The sequence below is a fragment of the Daucus carota genome, chromosome 7 (assembly GCF_001625215.2).
Source record: "Daucus carota subsp. sativus chromosome 7, DH1 v3.0, whole genome shotgun sequence".
Lineage (NCBI taxonomy): Eukaryota > Viridiplantae > Streptophyta > Magnoliopsida > Apiales > Apiaceae > Daucus > Daucus carota.
Genome location: NC_030387.2, coordinates 21,903,170 through 21,922,768, shown reverse-complemented (window position 1 = coordinate 21,922,768; position 19,599 = coordinate 21,903,170). Strand labels below are relative to the sequence as shown.

The 19,599-nt window shown below is 34.3% G+C and overlaps 2 long non-coding RNA genes across 4 annotated transcripts; both read right to left on the bottom strand.

The window, feature by feature from the left end:
• Positions 1-376: 376 nt before the first annotated feature.
• On the bottom strand, positions 377-17,878 carry LOC135147658 (uncharacterized). Of its 2 annotated transcripts, XR_010285363.1 has the most exons (5): positions 17,673-17,878; positions 17,290-17,511; positions 16,804-16,861; positions 16,577-16,643; positions 377-568 (listed from the first exon to the last, which is right to left on the bottom strand). It is a non-coding gene; the product is annotated as an uncharacterized LOC135147658 (long non-coding RNA). The 2 variants fall into 2 exon arrangements; XR_010285364.1 differs by lacking the exon at positions 16,577-16,643.
• LOC108195560 (uncharacterized) lies at positions 5,971-6,902 on the bottom strand. Of its 2 annotated transcripts, XR_010285775.1 has the most exons (4): positions 6,788-6,902; positions 6,574-6,675; positions 6,400-6,463; positions 5,971-6,122 (listed from the first exon to the last, which is right to left on the bottom strand). It is a non-coding gene; the product is annotated as an uncharacterized LOC108195560 (long non-coding RNA). The 2 variants fall into 2 exon arrangements; XR_001801534.2 differs by lacking the exon at positions 5,971-6,122 and having other exon boundaries at positions 6,246-6,463.
• Positions 17,879-19,599: the final 1,721 nt, after the last annotated feature.

The window sequence follows — 19,599 nt, the reverse complement described above, 5'->3', positions numbered from 1 at the left end:
AACACTTATTTTACTTGTGTTCTTCTCAATAATCAAATTATATATCAAAGTTGTTTTTATTAATCTTAGTTGCTTAGTTTTTTAATTTCTACATAGTTCACATATAATTTTTTGGATGTGAGAGGATCATCTATATGTTAAGTCCGGCTTTGATAAATTCAATGACTTTGAATAAGATTTAGAACTATGACATTCACACATGTAAAAAAATCGTAATTATATGAATATGAATATATCATGAATATATATTAATTTAAGAATAGTAATCCTGATGTTTCCAAATAAAAGCACTACACAAACCACATTCTACTCCCTTTTCTCAAACACCGCTGAGAATCATAAAACTAGTCTAGAATTCAAATTGCCCAGCAGCCTATATAGCATATATGCAGAATACTAAAAAACAAGATCCCTCCCAATTGCAATGCAAATTAAAACCAACAGGTGCATCGGACACACAAATCTGTGAAAACAGACCCACCAATTAGGCCTCTTACTCCAGTTGATTCCCCTGCATAAATCACCACCTGCAGACAGCCCCACCAAGAACAAACATTTCCTCCCTTTACTGAAATCATGCAGGAAAAAAAATAAAGATACACATATTTCAGCATAAACAACTGCTGGAACTTATCTTCCGATTAAGCATATATTGAACAAAATTAAAGCAATTGCAGCAACAAATCAACATGCAAAAAACAGCCCTGTGCTGAACCTTGCAAATAAAAAACCTTTCCCTCACAAGAAAATACAGCAAATAATAGCAATTAGTAGCCAAAATTAACTGATAACAGCAACCTAGATATCATGTTTGTGATTAATATGTGAGCTTGTACCTAAATATGATATGTGAAAGGCCTTATTAGAAGGTACGTATATGTCTAATCCTATTTTGTACAACCAGTGATAACTCAACTAGTGTCTGATAACCACTCAACTTGTAACTCAACCTGGAATCGTCTCTGATAAGTTATGTCAGTAGATAGTAGATAGTTTAGTTGGAATCAGTTCAAGAAAGTCTAGTAGATACAAGAATCAGAATGTCAGAAGAATTCCAAGATTTCTGTTGCAAGCCACTGGAAGAAGTTCATTTCATATGATCAAGCCTCAGTGTCAAATAAACTGTGTAGCAGTTCAAGGAGTTCAGAAGGTACGAAGATTCAAGTATTTATTTAATTAGAGATTCCATATGTGTACTGAAATGAAGAAGAACTAGAAGACAAAGATTCGAAGACCCGACCACAGCTCAAATGTTTAATTGATGGAGAATATTCAATTTAGTTAGGCACAGATGAACCAGACAGTACATTTGTGTGTCAACTATTTATATTGAATATTTAACATCAAAGGAAGGTGGTCGTTCAAAGCCAAGTGATGATCAAGACGAAGGCTCAAGACATTTGCTTTCTAGAATATACACTTTTTAATTAATTCTTTGTTAATTAATTAATCTCTATTAATTTATTTAGTTGTTAAATTAATTCAGTTAGAATTAATTTGATAATTAAGTTTATTAATAAGTTAATTGATTTAGAATTAATTTACAAAAGAAAGCAAATGAAAGAAGGCTAAAAGGAAGGACAAGGAGACCGCCGCTCAGACCTGTCTAGCTATGGGAAAAAGAATTATCACCAACGCAATGGAGTGTGATATATTCTTAATGCTGGAAACCCGGTTGGAATTGATTTATATTTTTCAAAGCAAAAGGGATCCGGTTCCAGACCCACAGGAGACCGAATCTTAGACTTGTCTGACTATGAGGAAAAAGAATTATCACCAACGCTATGGAAAGTGATATAATCTTAAAGCTGGAACCCCGGATGGAATTAAAATATTATTTGCAAGGCAAAAGGAGTCCGGTTCCTGGCCCTCTAGAGACCGCAGCTTGGACTGTAAGGATTTATTTATATTAATAAATATTTTAATTAATTAGAAAATTATATTTATGAATGTCTAATAATATTAGATATTTATTTATATAATTTCTGGATTAAATTAAATATTTATTAATTAAAGATTATAAGCTGTGCGGGATTTAAAGCATTTCTAAGGAGCTGGCTAAAGGACGAAAGTTTATAAACTTTCGTATTACTGACAGCGAGCGTTCTGCCGAGAGCATATGTCATGTGCCAAGACAATAAGATTGTCTTACCGAAAGCTATTGACAAGTGCAAGACAATCTCCTTGGAATTGTCTTACCGAATGTTGAAGGATGTCTACAAGACAATCAGAATTGTCCTACCTTCCCTCTTGCAAGACAATCAGATTGTCTGGACGAAGGTTGTATCTTGCCAAGACAATTGAATTGTCTTACCGAAGGTATGAATTGTCTTCCCTTGTGTCAGAATTGTCTTGCCCCTTCCAAATTGTCTTTCTGGCAGGTTTTAGGCTTGTTAGGCAATCTAGAATTGTCTTCCCTTGTCCTGGAATTGTCTTGCCCCTTTAGAATTGTCTTTCTGGAAGGTTTTAGGCTTGTTAGGCAATCCAGAATTGTCTTCCCTTGTTCTAGAATTGTCTTGCCCTTATTGTTTTGTCTTTGCAAGCTTATTTGTCTTGTCTTTTATTTGTCTTACAAGTACAAATGGTTGCCTATATATATGGCACTCCATTCTTCATTTCAAATGTTCATTCTCTTTGATTTCAAAGCATTGTTAAGCTTTCAAGTTGTTCGTAACTTGCTTGTTATATCCACAGTTTTCTGTGCTTTGATCACTCGATTGTTTTAATCCCTAAATTAGAATACTTCCTGTCAAATTTATTCTAAAATATTTAGTGGACATTAAAACTGAACCCTAATTAATTTAATAACGACTTTCAAGTTTAAATTACTTTTTACTTGAACCTTGTTTATTTAATTAATTAAAATCTGATTATCCTATTTTATTCAAATCAGATTTATTCCGCGCGAATTTTGTGACGATTGTATTCAACCCCCCCCTTCTACAATCGTATCGGGACCTAACAATTGGCATCAGAGCGGTTGATATAATCTACCTTATCAGATCCTACACTCACTCTGAAAATTTCTAAAAATTCCAAATAATTTTTTATTCGAAATAATTTTATTCCAAAAATTATTTCTGACCGAAAATTATTTTTCCTTCAAAAATCCAATCTTTTCTCAAATAATTTTTTATTCGAAATAATTTTATTCCAAAAATTATTTGTGATCGAAAATTATTTTTCTTTCAAATCTTTTTCCAAATAATTTTTAATTCGAAATAATTTTATTCCAAAAATTATTTCTGATCGAAAATTATTTTTCTTTCAAATATTTTTCTAAATATTTTTTAATTCGAAATAATTTTATTCCAAAAATTATTTTTGATTGAAAAATATTTTTCTTTCAAAATCCAAATATTTTCCCAAACACTCAAACACTTAAATCTTCTACCATGTCTACCGCAAAAATTAGCAGCATTAAAATTCCACCTTTTGACAAGGCTAATTTTGGTCTTTGGACGAGACACATGCTTTTGTTCCTCCGGGCGGCGAATAAAAAATACATAAATATTTTGACGAAGGGTCTTTCGCCCCCAATGAATATTATCTTGGAACATACTGAAGATGGAGTTACTATTCCTCACAGAACCTATCTGAAAACACCTGCTGAGTTCTCGGATGAGGATAATGAGCTGATAAATCTAGATGTAACTCTACAGCTCATTCTGATCGAATCATTGGATCCAGTAATGTACAATAATGTTGTCAATTGTACAAGTGCTAAGCAGATATGGGACACTCTGCAAATTATCAATGAAGGATCTGAGGAAGTACGGGAAAACAAGAAGGAAATTCTTGTGGCTCAATATGAGCAATTTGGTTCTAATCCCGGAGAAGGAATTTCTGAAGTATTCATCAGATTCAACAATTTGATAAACAATCTGAATCTGAACGGGAAATACTACGACAACAAAGAGGTGAACCTAAAGTTTTTGCTGACGCTCCCTGAGCATCTAGAACATCGGATAACCGCCATCAGAGAAAGCAGAGATTTGACAGAGATCTCATTGGAACAGCTGTATGGGGTTCTGAAAACCTATGAATTGGAACAGGCTCAAACTAAACAGAGATACGGATGGGGAAAGACACTCAACACGTCTACGTCTGTTAGCAATTCTACTGCCCTCATAATACAATCACCTCTTGTGAAAGAAAGGAAGGTTGTTGTACCTTCAAGAAGCTCCCAGGAGTATGTTGTGCCGGAAATAGGACATACTTCAGTAAGTACGGGAGATGATGAATTTTACTCGATGGAAGAGTTAGATCAGCTGGTGGACGAATCTCTTGCTATGTTTGCTAGGAAGTTTGGCAACGTGAGATTCAGGAGGAATCCCTCATACAAATTTAAATCTCCTGGTAATAAATTCCAGAAAGGGGGATCTTCGTCCACTTCAAAAGGGGCTTACAAGACTGGGATGGTTGATCGAAGCAAGTTTAAATGTTTCAACTGTGATGAGCCTGGTCACTTTGCATCGGAGTGCAAGAAGCCCAATCAGCTGGCAAAGAAGAAAGAATCTTATGACGAGCTAAAGCAGAAGTATGAGGCTCTGCTAAAGAAGCATCAAGGCCAAAGCAACCAAGGGAAGTCCTATGTGGCAAAAGGGAAAAGCTGGGATGACACAGATAGTGATGAGGAGGAAGAGCGGGGGAATGTTGCTCTAATGGCTTTCATGAAACCTTCTACACCTCCACATCGCACTGGCGGATTTCCGGTAGATCCTACTTGCCCTAAACTTTTTATGCAATTAGGACTTGAACGTGATGATGCTCTTAATAAGCTGAAAGCTTTAACTCTAGAACACAAAGCTTTAAAGCTGGAGGTTCATGAGTTAAAGTTAAAAGAAAAACTAGTGCTCACCCCTAAAATTGAACAACTAACTAGTCAGTTATTGACTCAGACTAATAAAGTCGAAGTGTTAGAATTTAGGGAGAAAAAGTTGAATGAGCAACTAGCTGAAGAGAAGGTAACACTACTAGAAAAAAGGGCATAGACATCGGCTAAAAACCGATGTCTATTGAAAACCGAACTGATGTCTTCGCATGTGATGTGAAAGGTAGGGGTATTAGACATCGGTTTTTAGCCGATGTCTGCGAGCATCTTAGACATCGATTCCTTATAAAAACCCGATGTCTTTGCATCAAAATCACCATAAATTACCATGATTATCATTTGAATATAGCTTTGATATGCTATTTATATCATCTTAAATGTATGACATGTGAAAGAAAATAAGGCATGGACATCAGTTATTTTAAAAACCCCGATGTCCACTTGTCCATTTAACATCAGTTTGTTGGAGGTACTGATGTTCTTTTATAGCTTTAACATCGATGCATTAGTGAACATGATGTGCTTTCCATGTTATGACATCAGTTCTTTATAATTTATGATGTCTATATGACTCTTTCACATCATTTCTTTTTAGTGCCTAATTTGTTTTACCGAGTTAGACCTCAGTTTCTTTTAAGATGACCGATGTCTGTTGTCCTGTTAGACATCAGTTCTTTTGTTTTCTGATTTAAATTTTAGCCATGAATCACCTGCTTTGTAATCCGCCAAAATACCAAAACCAAAACACTGATATTACCAAAACCAATATACCAAAACTGAAGAGCAATATATCAAAACTGAAAACCAAAATATAAACTTGCATTCAAGCAGTCAAATACATTATCTCATTCATCAAATATTGAAACCAACTACATAATCCAAACCATACAATATCAAAACTACATTGATATCAACAAAACCAATGCAGATTAAACACAAAATTACATTATCCATTAATCCATCAAATTATACTGCCAAAATCTTTGGCCTAGCTTGTAAACTCTAGCAAATGTCTCTAGCTTGCAGCACATAGTAGGAGACTCTTCTCTTTGGAAACTCTGCCTCATTAGCAGAGCCTGTAGAGAAGCTGTTATGCCATGTCAAATTACAAGCTCTCATATATAAATCATGCTTATATCTTAATGAAATAGTAAAAGAGGATAATCATTTAACTTTTTGGAATCCAGAAAACCTGACTTGCAACTGCATGAAGTAAATCAGAAGGCATCATATCATTTGACACTATAGGTACTTCATCAGCAGCTTGAGTAGGAGAAGAATAACCACACTACAATAGAAGGTGCACTCAACAAAGAGCCAGGTTAGATAAAGAGGTCTCAGAGAACTGTTTGCTAGTTTGAGACTAAACAAAGAGCCAAGTCTGCATTTTTCAGATTAAAATTAAACAAGGCATATTCAACGTGCAGATCAGCGCAGAGCTCAGCCGCATGGACGTGCACATACACACAAATACACATTATTGCTCGTTTTGCACTTTGCATTACTAGATGAATAAAATTATAGCAACAATCTGCAAGGCAATATGCAGCTGGGCAGGTCCGTACCTGATTGAACGTGCTTGGTTGGTAGTAAGGCCCACATTTGATATCCGGAACCTATAAGTTTTACCTGCCAATGAGTTTCGAGAATCACAAATCCGTGAATCACATTAGAAATGTGCTTTAAATTTACAAAAAAAACTAGCAACTTTTTTTTTGGATATGTCAAGCTCAAATCACCTTGATCAATGGTAAAAGTTTACGAGTTTGCTGACAGTCCTTTAATAACAATTCCATCTGGAAAGGGAAGATTATTCCACTGTCCAAAATTGATTTCAAATCCTACAGAAGTCAATAATATAAGCACTCCTAAAAGAAAGAAAAGAACAATAAAGTTAAGCATATATCACAAAGTCTAACCAATATACAGAGCTTAACAAGTAAGGTAACTCACAATGTGATTTTGCTTGAACCAGTCACCGACTAGCACCATAAAATCTCAAGCGGATGGGGAAAAAGGAACTAGAATGCAGGGGACGGAAAATAGAAGTAGCTCCCCTGTCCAAGACATCCTGAGATTTATAAAACTAATATCGAGTTATTCCAATCAAAATCTTTTATAATCTATTTTTATTAAAATTACTTAGCTTACAGTCTGGATATTTTCACATCTAAATCAAGTTACAACTAAAAGAAATTAAGTTCCACTGTAGAATCACGGGATGAGTGAAAGAAAAAAGAAAGTGCTGCATTAAAGTCGATAAATAGTCATCAACAATTCATGTCAGTTCCTAATAAATCCCGACAGATTTATGTCATAGAATTGTTAAATGAAAAAAAAAAACGCTATGCTATCATCCGAAGTCCTATGAACATAAATATTGGACGTGTGAGTATTTAATTAATTTACTGCACTCATTGTTTTTTAAAACTGTTGTCATGAAATATTAGACCGCGCACAAATATAAAAACATATATAAATTGTACTAGGAAGCTGAAAGCCTGAAACTAATAGCAGGAGCAGAATATTAGGACAGACCGGGATGGGTTTTGGGTCGAATGAGAGAACAAATCCATCTAGTTCTGTGAGCCTCTGATATAAACAAACAGAGTACTTTCTTGACCCAGCCATAAACATATTACTGCCAAAAACATAAACATAATAATTGACAAATTAGTAGAGACTATAATAAAATGATACAAAAATGTAAAGAGTCTTTGCTATTCAACTTAGTACTAACACGATAGAAACATATCATAGTCAAATCTATCACTTAACATTCAACTTTAAAGAGACTTATAGTTCAGTGTTGTTACTCGAAAGATTCCGTAAACAACAAGGTGAACAAGACAAAAAAAAATATACTGCAATGACCATGGCATCTCTGATTTGGTTCCCTGCATATGTATACAAGACAGGACACAGGTAGACACATCTAATTAGTAGATGTAGAACTATGATTGAATAAAAGTAAAGAACAAGAACCACAAAACTAATTGAACTTTTTTATAAGAAAGTAAGATACCTTGAAAAAGAAGATGGAGACTCGGAAAAGAACCCTAAAACCCAATTGAACCAATCAAACCCTTAAACCCAATCGAACTTATAATTTGCAGGTTGCGTTTCTCAGAGCTGAGTTTCAATCTACTAATTGCTTCAAGTTGCTAATTTCTTCGAGTTGTGTCTCCAATAGAAACAAATTAGGGTTTACCCAATTGAACCCTAACTACTATATGAATGTCGGAGCAAGATCGATGGTGTGAGAGAGACCAGATAGACGAGATAGGGAGAGTAGAGGTGGGAGAAGAGAGAGTCGAGAGAGTCGAAAAAGAGAGAGAGGGTCGAGAAAGTCGTCAGTCGAGACTCGAGAGACATAGCCGAGAAGAAAAGAAAGAAAGAGGGGAAATAAGATTTTGGTGAAGGTGGGAAATAAAATTTGGTTAAGGGGGAATATATCTGTAATAAGGGGAAATAATGAGCGGGTTGTTTTTCATTTTTTGAAACTGGGAATAAGACATCATTTTTAACAATAACTGATGTTTAGATTGTTAATAGACATCGTTTTTGATTTATTTGATGTAAGATATACTTTTAACATCAGGGGTATTTCTAACCGATGTCTAAAGTGCGATGTCTAATGTCATTTTTCTAGTAGTGTAAGGTGCCTTGCTTATAAGGAGTCGACTAATATTGTTAAGAACCTAGTGGACCAACAAGTGATTAAAAGGAAAGTTGGTATAGGTTTCGATTACAACAAGTCGGTAGGTAAGGCTAGTAATATAACTCCTTTTGTTAAGAGTGCTGAAGACAGGGGTATCCCACATGTTTTAAAGGATGCTCCCAAACCTTTATTCAAAACCCCTGTCGCAGAACCATTACTTGATATGCCCGTGATTATTCAATATGAAATGAATTTAGAGGATATTGAGAATGAGAGGGAGATTTTGGCATCTGTAGAGCCAATGCAAGTTGAGGGCACATTCAGTTCGCCCAAAGCTGGCATAGGTGCCAATGGCTTAAAGAATAATTTCAACAAGCCTAATAAGTTTGTTAAATGCAGGAATGGTAACAATACATGCTCATCTACTTATAACATTAGAACTTCTGAAAATGTTAATGTAGAAACTATTAAACCCCCTGTTGTTCTGAATAACATGCCTACTGTTCCTTTAGTTGATATGTGCCATAAACCTTGTGGTGTTGATAATTGCATGTTGTGTGCGTTTAATGTAATGTCTGCTTATTTTAAAAGTATGCATGCTAACAAAGAAAACACAACACCTAGAAAGCACATGAATAGTAAGTTTGCAAAAACCAAGACTGCCGGTCCTTCTCCTATCAAGAAGGATACTTATGTTCCCAAGCCTAAACCTAAAGTGTTCAAGGCTGTTTGTAGGAAAGTAAGTACAGTCAAGGTGGATGCTGATGTTATTCGAACAGGATCTATTGTCAAAGCTGACAAAGGTCAATTCTTTAAGTATGCCGGGCCCAACCAAGTTTGGGTTCCGAAGAAGGTTTAATTCGTTTGATATGTGCAGGGAGCCAAACAAGGTTGAAAAGGTTGTATGGATTCTCGATAGTGGATCTTCTAGACATATGACCGGTGATAGAGCCCTGCTATCAAATGTGATTGAGAGAGCTGGCCCGATTGTCACCTTTGGAGATAACAGCAAAGGTCGTACTACGGGATATGGCAATTTACATGCTGGAAATGTTATCATAGAAAAAGCTTCTTTGGTTGAAGGACTCAAGCACAATCTTTTGTGACAAGGGATTCCAAGTAAACTTTGTCAAGGAGAAGTATTTGATATCTCACACTAAAGATGACCGTCTTGCTCTCTGTGGAGTAAGAAAAGCTAACTTATACGTAGCTGATCTCAATTCAGGATCCAATGATGAAGATAATTGTTTCTATTCAAAGGCTTCACCTGAAGATAGTTGGCTATGGCATAAGAAGCTGTCTCACCTTAATTTTAAAATTGTAAACTCTTTGGTCAAGAGGGATTTGGTGAGAGGACTGCCTCCTTTGGAATTCACTCAACAAGGACTTTGTGAGGCATGTCAGAAAGAGAAGGCTAATATAGCATCATACAAAGGCACAGACACCAGTAACATTACTGAACCACTGCAACTATTACATATGGATTTATTTGGTCCAGTCAATGTGATGTCTTTATCAAGAAAGAGATATGCCTTGGTGATTGCTGATGACTTCTCTAAGTTCACATGGGTTTTATTCCTACATTCTAAGGATGAAACTCCACAATTGTTAATTGATCTTATCAAGGAGATCGAGTTGAATTCGAATGATAAACTTCGTGTCAGAGCAATAAGGTCCAATACTGGAACATAGTTTAAGAATGAAACTCTGAACAGATTTTGCTCTGACAATGGCATAACAAGACAATATTCAGCGCCAAGGACTCCGCAACAGAATGGAGTAGTAGAAAGGAAGAATCGTACCTTGATTGAAGCTGCAAGGTCAATGCTAAGCAAATCAAGGTTGCCCATCTACTTTTGGGCTGAAGCTGTGAATACTGCTTGTTATACCCAGAATCGAACTCTGATCAACAAGGAAAATATGAAAACTCCTTATGAGCGTATGAACGAAAAGAAATCAACGGTCAAGTACTTTCATGTATTTGAGATGTGCTTAAGGATGGCAATGAACATCGTGGCAAGTTTGAACCCAAAGCACTTTAAGCAATTATTTGTTGGTTATTCTCATCAAGCATATAAGGTGTTTATCATTGATCAATTACAAGTCAAGGAAAGTGTCAACGTTACTTTTGATGACACTAAACTCCCAAGTATCCAAATTGAAGATCCATCTGAGTCACTAAAGTTTGAAAATTATCCTGACTCAGACTCGAATGATGACGATGAATAACCTGATGCTGCAACTAGTAATGAGACTAATAATGCTGATAATGATCCAGGTATTGGTGGAGAAAACAATGGAAACACTGTGGACTTTACTAATGCCAGTGGTAGATCATCTAGTCAACCTGGCAGCAACTCAGGGGGAGATGGTGGATCAACTGGTCAAACACAGCATCACAATGATAATTCTGGCGAATCATCAAGATTATATCTTCCAAGGGAGATGATCTGGAGTAGAGATCATCCCTTTGAACTAATCATTGGTGATCCAGATGTTGGTGTTTAGACTAGGAGTGCAACTCAGAATGAATGTCTATATTTGGGTTTTCTATATCAGGAAAAACCGAAGAAAATTGAAGATGCACTAGCCGATCCGGAATGGGTTCTTTCCATGCAAGAAGAGCTCAATCATTTCGAGAGACAAGAAGTCTGGGCCATGGTTCCAAGACCAAAGATAAAGTCTGTTATTGGAATTAGATGGGTCTACCAGAATAAGCTTGATGGTGATGGCATTGTTGTACGGAACAAAGCCAGACTGGTTGCTAAAGGTTACTCCCAAGAAGAGGGAATTGATTATGATGAAACCTACGCTCCAGTTGCTCGTCTTGAAACCATTAGAATATTTCTTGCATTTGTTGCACATTCCAACTTTAAATTCTATCAGATGGATGTGAAAAGTGCATTTCTGAATGGAAAGCTTGAAGAAGAAGTATATCTAGAACAGCCCCTGGCTTTTAAAATCTAGATTTTGCTAATTTTGCGTACTTCTTGTTTAAAGCTGTTTATGGCCTCAAGCAGTCGCCAAGAACCTGGTATGACACACTCTCTGAGTTTTTAATTGGAAACAATTTCATTAGTGGTGTCATAGACAAAACTCTCTTTCACAAATTGCATGATAATAATATGATATTTGTTCAAGTATATGTTGATGATATTATATTTTGTTCTACTAACGATAACTCGTGCAAGAGATTTGCTAAGTTAATGCAGAGTAACTATGAGATGAGTATGATGGGTGAACTGTCATTCTTTCTTGGTCTTCAAGTAAGTCATAAAGATGATGGAATCTTCATTTGCCAATAAAAATATGTCAGAGATCTTCTGAAGAAATAATATCTAGAAGACTCTTCACCGGCAAAGACACCCATGACCACTGCCACTAAGCTTGAACAGGACATATCTGGTAAGAAGGTTGATATTTCAAGCATTAGAGGTATGATTGGCTCATTACTCTATCTCACTGCTAGTAAACCTGATATAATGTTTGCAAAATGTTTATGTGCAAGGTTCCAGAGTGATGCTAAAAAGTCACATCTTATAACTGTTAAAAGATTTTTAGATATCTTAAGGGCATACCAAATTTAGGTATCTGGTACCTTAAGAACACTGGTTTTGACCTAACAGGCTATACAGATTCTGATTATGCAGGATGCAGGATGCATAGGAAAAGCACTTCTGGAAGCTGTCAGTTTCTAGAACGACGGTTGGTTTCCTGGTACAGCAAGAAACAACACTCAGTATCTACCTCGACAGCGGAAGCAGAAATATTGCGGCAGGTAGCTGTTGTGCTCAGATCTTATGGATTAGGAATCATCTTAATGACTATGAACTTGTATTAAACAAAATTCCCTATATTTTGTGATGATACAAGTGCGATAGCCATTTCCAACAATCTTGTACAATATTCGAGAACCAAGCACATTGACATAAGGTATCATACTATTAGAGAACATGTCATGAATAGAACTATGGTGTTACACTTTGTACCATCAGCTGATCAGATTGCTGACATCTTCACTAAACCACTTGATAAATCCACTTTCTCAAGATTGGTTTGTGGACTTGGAATGTTAAACATGACATGAGCTCTTGTAAATAGTTTTTATGTTTAATTCCATTTTAATTTTGTTGCATGCTTGTAAAGTATTTCTTATTGGTATCTATGTTGTGAATACTAATATTGTGAATATTTCTGTGGTTGGTAAATATTTAAGTAATTGACGGTTGCAATAACTTTGTCGTCCATATCAGGGATAGACATTGGAATTGCTGGTTCTTTATTGAACCAAGTGCCTTCATAGGCATCCGAGGGAAACTTGGACACGTTGCCATCTAAAACGTCCTTGTCTACCCTCCCGGAAGGAACATTTCCGGATCCCCAACGGGATCTTTCACCCTTGTAGGTGAAAGGCAATCTACTCTGGTAGAGGATTCTTCTAAGGATCAAGTGCCTTAACAGGTATCTGAGGGAAACATAGGTTTCATGCCATTTAAAGGCCTATTGTCTACCCTCCCAGAATCAAACTCTGGATCCTTTAATGGATTTACTACTCTCTGAAAGTAGTAGGCAACTTGTGGACTATGACTTGGATTTATCCGACGAGTCTACGGGGATCGGGAATTATGAACTCCCATTGCACCACCAATGACCTTCCATGAGGAGGCTAAGGTGATCTTATTTGCAGGTACATCACACCATCTATGGAAGCTCAGGATTTGTGTGGAGTGAAACACTTACAGAACTTGTGAGTGACACCCTTACCCATAAACTGAGAGATATTTTGAGTGTCGAGTGATACACCTGCAGAATGTTTTTGTGAGACACCCACTGTTTACCAAATTTAAACCTTATTGTTCAAAATTGGTATCTATAGTGTTTTATCTAAGTGGATGCTTACTATGGTTACTTTTCTACTGGATGCACCTTCTATGAAGCCCTGTCTTCTTCATACTGGATTCTGTCATTCAATGTTTTATCTAATCAGTTGGTATCATTATTGATAACAATTGAGGATTCCTCAACTAAGGGGGAGAAGTATTGTCAGAACTCTTAAGGGACGAATGTTCAATGTTCAATGTTCTATGCCTCACTTAGGGGGAGTGTAGAATCACATAGGGGGAGAATATTCATATTCTAATCTATCATCTAAGAGGGAGAATATTATGAACCTATGAGGGAGAAGATTGAGGGAGAATTACATGTTATATCTTGGAAGGAGATTGCAAGGCCTCTGGGGAGATTTAAAGGTCTTAAGAGATTGAAAGGTATTCAAGAAGAAGTAGCTGTCTGAAGAAAAATGGAGACTGGTACAATGCTATATGTATTACCAGAAACCATCTACTATGTACATTTTAATGTTTTATGTTTCTCTTATCAACTGGGATTGTTTCCTAGTAGGTTGAGTTGGTATTAATGTTTATTGAGTCATAGAAAGTTGTTAGTTGTTGTTAGTTGAGTTATCCTCATCAGAATTTGTGTGTTAATGTTCAACAAACAAATAGGGGGAGATTGAAAGGCCTTATTAAAAGGTACGTATATGTCTAATCCTATTTTGTACAACCAGTGATAACTCAACTAGTGTCTGATAACCACTCAACTTGTAACTCAACCTGGAATCGTCTCTGATAAGTTATGTCAGTAGATAGTAGATAGTTTAGTTGGAATCAGTTCAAGAAAGTCTAGTAGATACAAGAATCAGAATGTCAGAAGAATTCCAAGATTTCTGTTGCAAGCCACTGGAAGAAGTTCATTTCATATGATCAAGCCTCAGTGTCAAATAAACTGTGTAGCAGTTCAAGGAGTTCAGAAGGTACGAAGATTCAAGTATTTATTTAATTAGAGATTCCATATGTGTACTGAAATGAAGAAGAACTAGAAGACAAAGATTCGAAGACCCGACCACAGCTCAAATGTTTAATTGATGGAGAATATTCAATTTAGTTAGGCACAGATGAACCAGACAGTACATTTGTGTGTCAGCTATTTATATTGAATATTTAACATCAAAGGAAGGTGGTCGTTCAAAGCCAAGTGATGATCAAGACGAAGGCTCAAGACATTTGCTTTCTAGAATATACACTTTTTAATTAATTCTTTGTTAATTAATTAATCTCTATTAATTTATTTAGTTGTTAAATTAATTCAGTTAGAATTAATTTGATAATTAAGTTTATTAATAAGTTAATTGATTTAGAATTAATTTACAAAAGAAAGCAAATGAAAGAAGGCTAAAAGGAAGGACAAGGAGACCGCCGCTCAGACCTGTCTAGCTATGGGAAAAAGAATTATCACCAACGCAATGGAGTGTGATATATTCTTAATGCTGGAATCCCGGTTGGAATTGATTTATATTTTTCAAAGCAAAAGGGATCCGGTTCCAGACCCACAGGAGACCGAATCTTAGACTTGTCTGACTATGAGGAAAAAGAATTATCACCAACGCTATGGAAAGTGATATAATCTTAAAGCTGGAACCCCGGATGGAATTAAAATATTATTTGCAAGGCAAAAGGAGTCCGGTTCCTGGCCCTCTAGAGACCGCAGCTTGGACTGTAAGGATTTATTTATATTAATAAATATTTTAATTAATTAGAAAATTATATTTATGAATGTCTAATAATATTAGATATTTATTTATATAATTTCTGGATTAAATTAAATATTTATTAATTAAAGATTATAAGCTGTGCGGGATTTAAAGCATTTCTAAGGAGCTGGCTAAAGGACGAAAGTTTATAAACTTTCGTATTACTGACAGCGAGCGTTCTGCCGAGAGCATATGTCATGTGCCAAGACAATAAGATTGTCTTACCGAAAGCTATTGACAAGTGCAAGACAATCTCCTTGGAATTGTCTTACCGAATGTTGAAGGATGTCTACAAGACAATCAGAATTGTCCTACCTTCCCTCTTGCAAGACAATCAGATTGTCTGGACGAAGGTTGTATCTTGCCAAGACAATTGAATTGTCTTACCGAAGGTATGAATTGTCTTCCCTTGTGTCAGAATTGTCTTGCCCCTTCCAAATTGTCTTTCTGGCAGGTTTTAGGCTTGTTAGGCAATCTAGAATTGTCTTCCCTTGTCCTGGAATTGTCTTGCCCCTTTAGAATTGTCTTTCTGGAAGGTTTTAGGCTTGTTAGGCAATCCAGAATTGTCTTCCCTTGTTCTAGAATTGTCTTGCCCTTATTGTTTTGTCTTTGCAAGCTTATTTGTCTTGTCTTTTATTTGTCTTACAAGTACAAATGGTTGCCTATATATATGGCACTCCATTCTTCATTTCAAATGTTCATTCTCTTTGATTTCAAAGCATTGTTAAGCTTTCAAGTTGTTCGTAACTTGCTTGTTATATCCACAGTTTTCTGTGCTTTGATTACTCGATTGTTTTAATCCCTAAATTAGAATACTTCCTGTCAAATTTATTCTAAAATATTTAGTGGACATTAAAACTGAACCCTAATTAATTTAATAACGACTTTCAAGTTTAAATTACCTTTTACTTGAACCTTGTTTATTTAATTAATTAAAATCTGATTATCCTATTTTATTCAAATCAGATTTATTCCGCGCGAATTTTGTGACGATTGTATTCAACCCCCCCTTCTACAATCGTATCGGGACCTAACAATATGGAAATAAAAAGATCAGAACATTGTAGAATTCAAGAAGCTCTAGAAGATATGAAAATTAGACTACAACTACATTTGAATACAGAAAACTTCATAATGGCCAAACACAGTCCAGTTTAATCGAATATTGGGTTTTTGGTTGAGATAATACTAGATGTTCGATATTGTGTATGACTAATTTAAAAATCCACTAAACACCGGAAAGAATAGCTTTATACATGGTTAAAGGAATTTCCTATTATAATAAATTACATTTTACATAATAATCATTATAAAAGATTTGTATAAGCAAAAATTAACACATCAATCAAAACACTAGACAAGATTTAGTCTGAAAAGACCCGATATGCAGCCGCGAAGAGTTCTGATGGGCATCTTGTAGCTAGTTCTGGAAAGAATATGAAACGTAATTGAGATAGAGGAATTGTAGTTGCTATGTCAACTGTCAACTAACCATTAATATGAATTTTGTTATCAGTTCTTGAAGTGCGTGTAGCAACAACTGTATCATGTCACTCAGCCTGCAGCAAATAGAGTATCTCTGTTTCAAATCTAAACATTATACTACGTGTTTGATTAAGTTCATGTTTAGCATATTGAAAATCATATGCTTAATAAAGACCTAGTTTACTACTCGAGCCAGATGATCAATGAATCTAACCGGTAAAAAACAGCATTTACCTGGATAACTGTCTTTGATCCAACAAAAGCTCTTATCTTCATCCAATCGCGATCGAATCTAATATATCCATCAGCAGATAAAGAGAAACATAACCAAAATACTCAGTAGGCAAAACACAAGATAGTTTCAATCAAAAATTGTCTTCCTAAATATTTAATTTATCTCAAGCTGCAATTCCCGCATAAAAATTGAATCGATCATATCCAGAATCTATATACACTTACAAGAAAAGAATATTACATATTCAAAAAAAAGAAAATTCAAGAATTAAATCCCTCGCAAACAAAAATCGAAACTAAGATTCAATAAAGCCCTCAGATACAAAAATCGGAACTACCTCCTCGGGAACCCAACACAACTAAACTAATACAATGCATTAATTATAGTTAATTATATAAAAGTCTCAAGAATTAAATTTCCAACTTTTTATCTTTTTATCCCAAAAATATAACAATAAAAAACTTGTAAGAGAGAAATAGTCATACAAGTGGAGAGCTTCAATGAACTTGTCATGTTCTTGATCAGGCCAAGTCTCTCTAGACTTGATTATAGTAAGGCTACCGGATCTTCTTGCTATTCGGATCCTCCGACCCTTAATTCATACTTGAATTATCAGCGACAACAACTTTTCATATCAAAACTTAGGATAGAACTTGTTACGTCTACAAGCACACATGGTCTCTGAACCTTACTAGCGATTCCTTAACCTACATAACAAAAACATATTCGTTAAAAGAATAACACAATATTCATTAACAAAAAAGATTATACTTACTAACGGCGTTGAAATATAAATTCAGTTTTGCGATTCACAAAAGTGTTCGATTAACAATTCTTATCATAATCTAATCAAATATCGAGAACAAACCTCCGTTCTGGCTTCATCAATACCATGGCCGCTGTGGTAAAGATTGTCCAAGACTTTCTTCTCTGATTTTTGTCGATGTTTTGTAACAGATCGAATTTTTGAATGTGTTTAATTCCATCCCAATGTAGATCTAGAGTATTTCTAAAAATAAAAAATCCATGATTGATGATAGCAAAATGTATGATTCTACAATTTCCTTATTTGGATGTATATGCATCGTATATGAAATACACAGACAGTATAATTAATGAATTTTCTGACCAGCGTGCCCCTCTTATTAATCATGTGAGATTTTGTTAATCAACGGTCAAGAAAGAGTCTCTACGGTCTCTTGAGATGGCCGGTCTCCCTGGAACTCGACCCTATATATATATGAGTAAGGTTCGAGGGAGAACCTCACTATCAAGAGAACCGAGAGAACTCCCTTAGATGCCGTTTATTCATTAGACATAATATATTTATTACCATTTTTAAATTCAATCAGAATATATCCAAATCTAATATAACAAGGACAATTTCGGACAAAATCTGTTTGTCAATATTTTCATATCTTTTAAGTTTGGTATTTTCTAACATCTCAAGCTGTAGAGTAATTAACGCAAATTATTACAGAATCTGGAATCCAAATCTTGTATTTTTAAAATATCTTCTATTTTTGGTATTTGTGACAACTCAACGTATCCATCAATCCACATATTTTTGTGTATATCTAGTCGAAATTCACACATAACCTTGAGATATTTTAAATTATTTTAAATCAAATTCTACCTTATTTAAAAAGAACACATAACAAAATCGTATATTATATGTCAGTGATTAAAGAAACATCTAATAAAATTATTAGTAGAATCTTAATGTATCTATTAAATAAACTTAATCAAATAATTAAGGAAATCGTATTAAATTCTATATTGTTAGCAGAGCCATTATTACAATTTTAATAAAATTATTGAAAATTTATATCACACAATTAAAGCATCTTTAAAATCTTGATTGTTATTACGAAGAAAGTTTAATGCATCATTTAGTGGAATCTATAAAATCCTTATTAATTTTATATTGTTAGTAGAATCCTTACAAAAATCTTAAAAAAATTATTTAAAATCTCTAATACATAATAAATTATACTAAAAATATTGATTGCCCTATACTAAAAGTTTAATACATCAATTAATAGAATCTTCATTAATGTTTTCACCAAAATATTTTAAAGTAAATTCTACTTTATTTGAAATGAACACATAGTAAAATTATATATTACATGTGACCAACGTTCGTCATATATAATATATAACTAAAAACCTGATAAAAGATTTAGTAAAATCTTAGTGTACTTATTAAATAAAATTAAATACATGATTTTCAAAATTATATTAACTTTTATACTGTTAGTAGAACACTTATCACATTTTTAATGATATTATATTAAAAATCTCTAATACACAATAATATTATATTAAAACCATCTTACTAGGTGTTCCGATATTTTAAATTAGATAACAAAAAAAATTCTACTAAATATTCTTCAAAGTGTTTAAATACCTTTTACTAATATTAATTAATTATTCTACAACAAGGAATATTTTAATAAAATTCTCCTAAGTCTTTTATTAATTTATATGAAATTACTTTTGTGAAATTATATCCACTAAAATTAGTTTTATAAAATCAAATTCCGCTTTATTACAAAAAACACATAATAATATCATTTTATATATATAACATCTCATAATTTTTTATAAAAGACTAATATAGTTAAGGAATAATATAATAGAAATAAGTATAAAATAAAATTACTTAATATTATTAGTGAAGTACTAAATAGAATCTTAATATTACCTAATGTTATTAGTGAAGTACTAAATAGAATCTTAATATTACTTATGTGACTCTTAGCAGAAATATTAATAAATTTTTTTGTAGAATC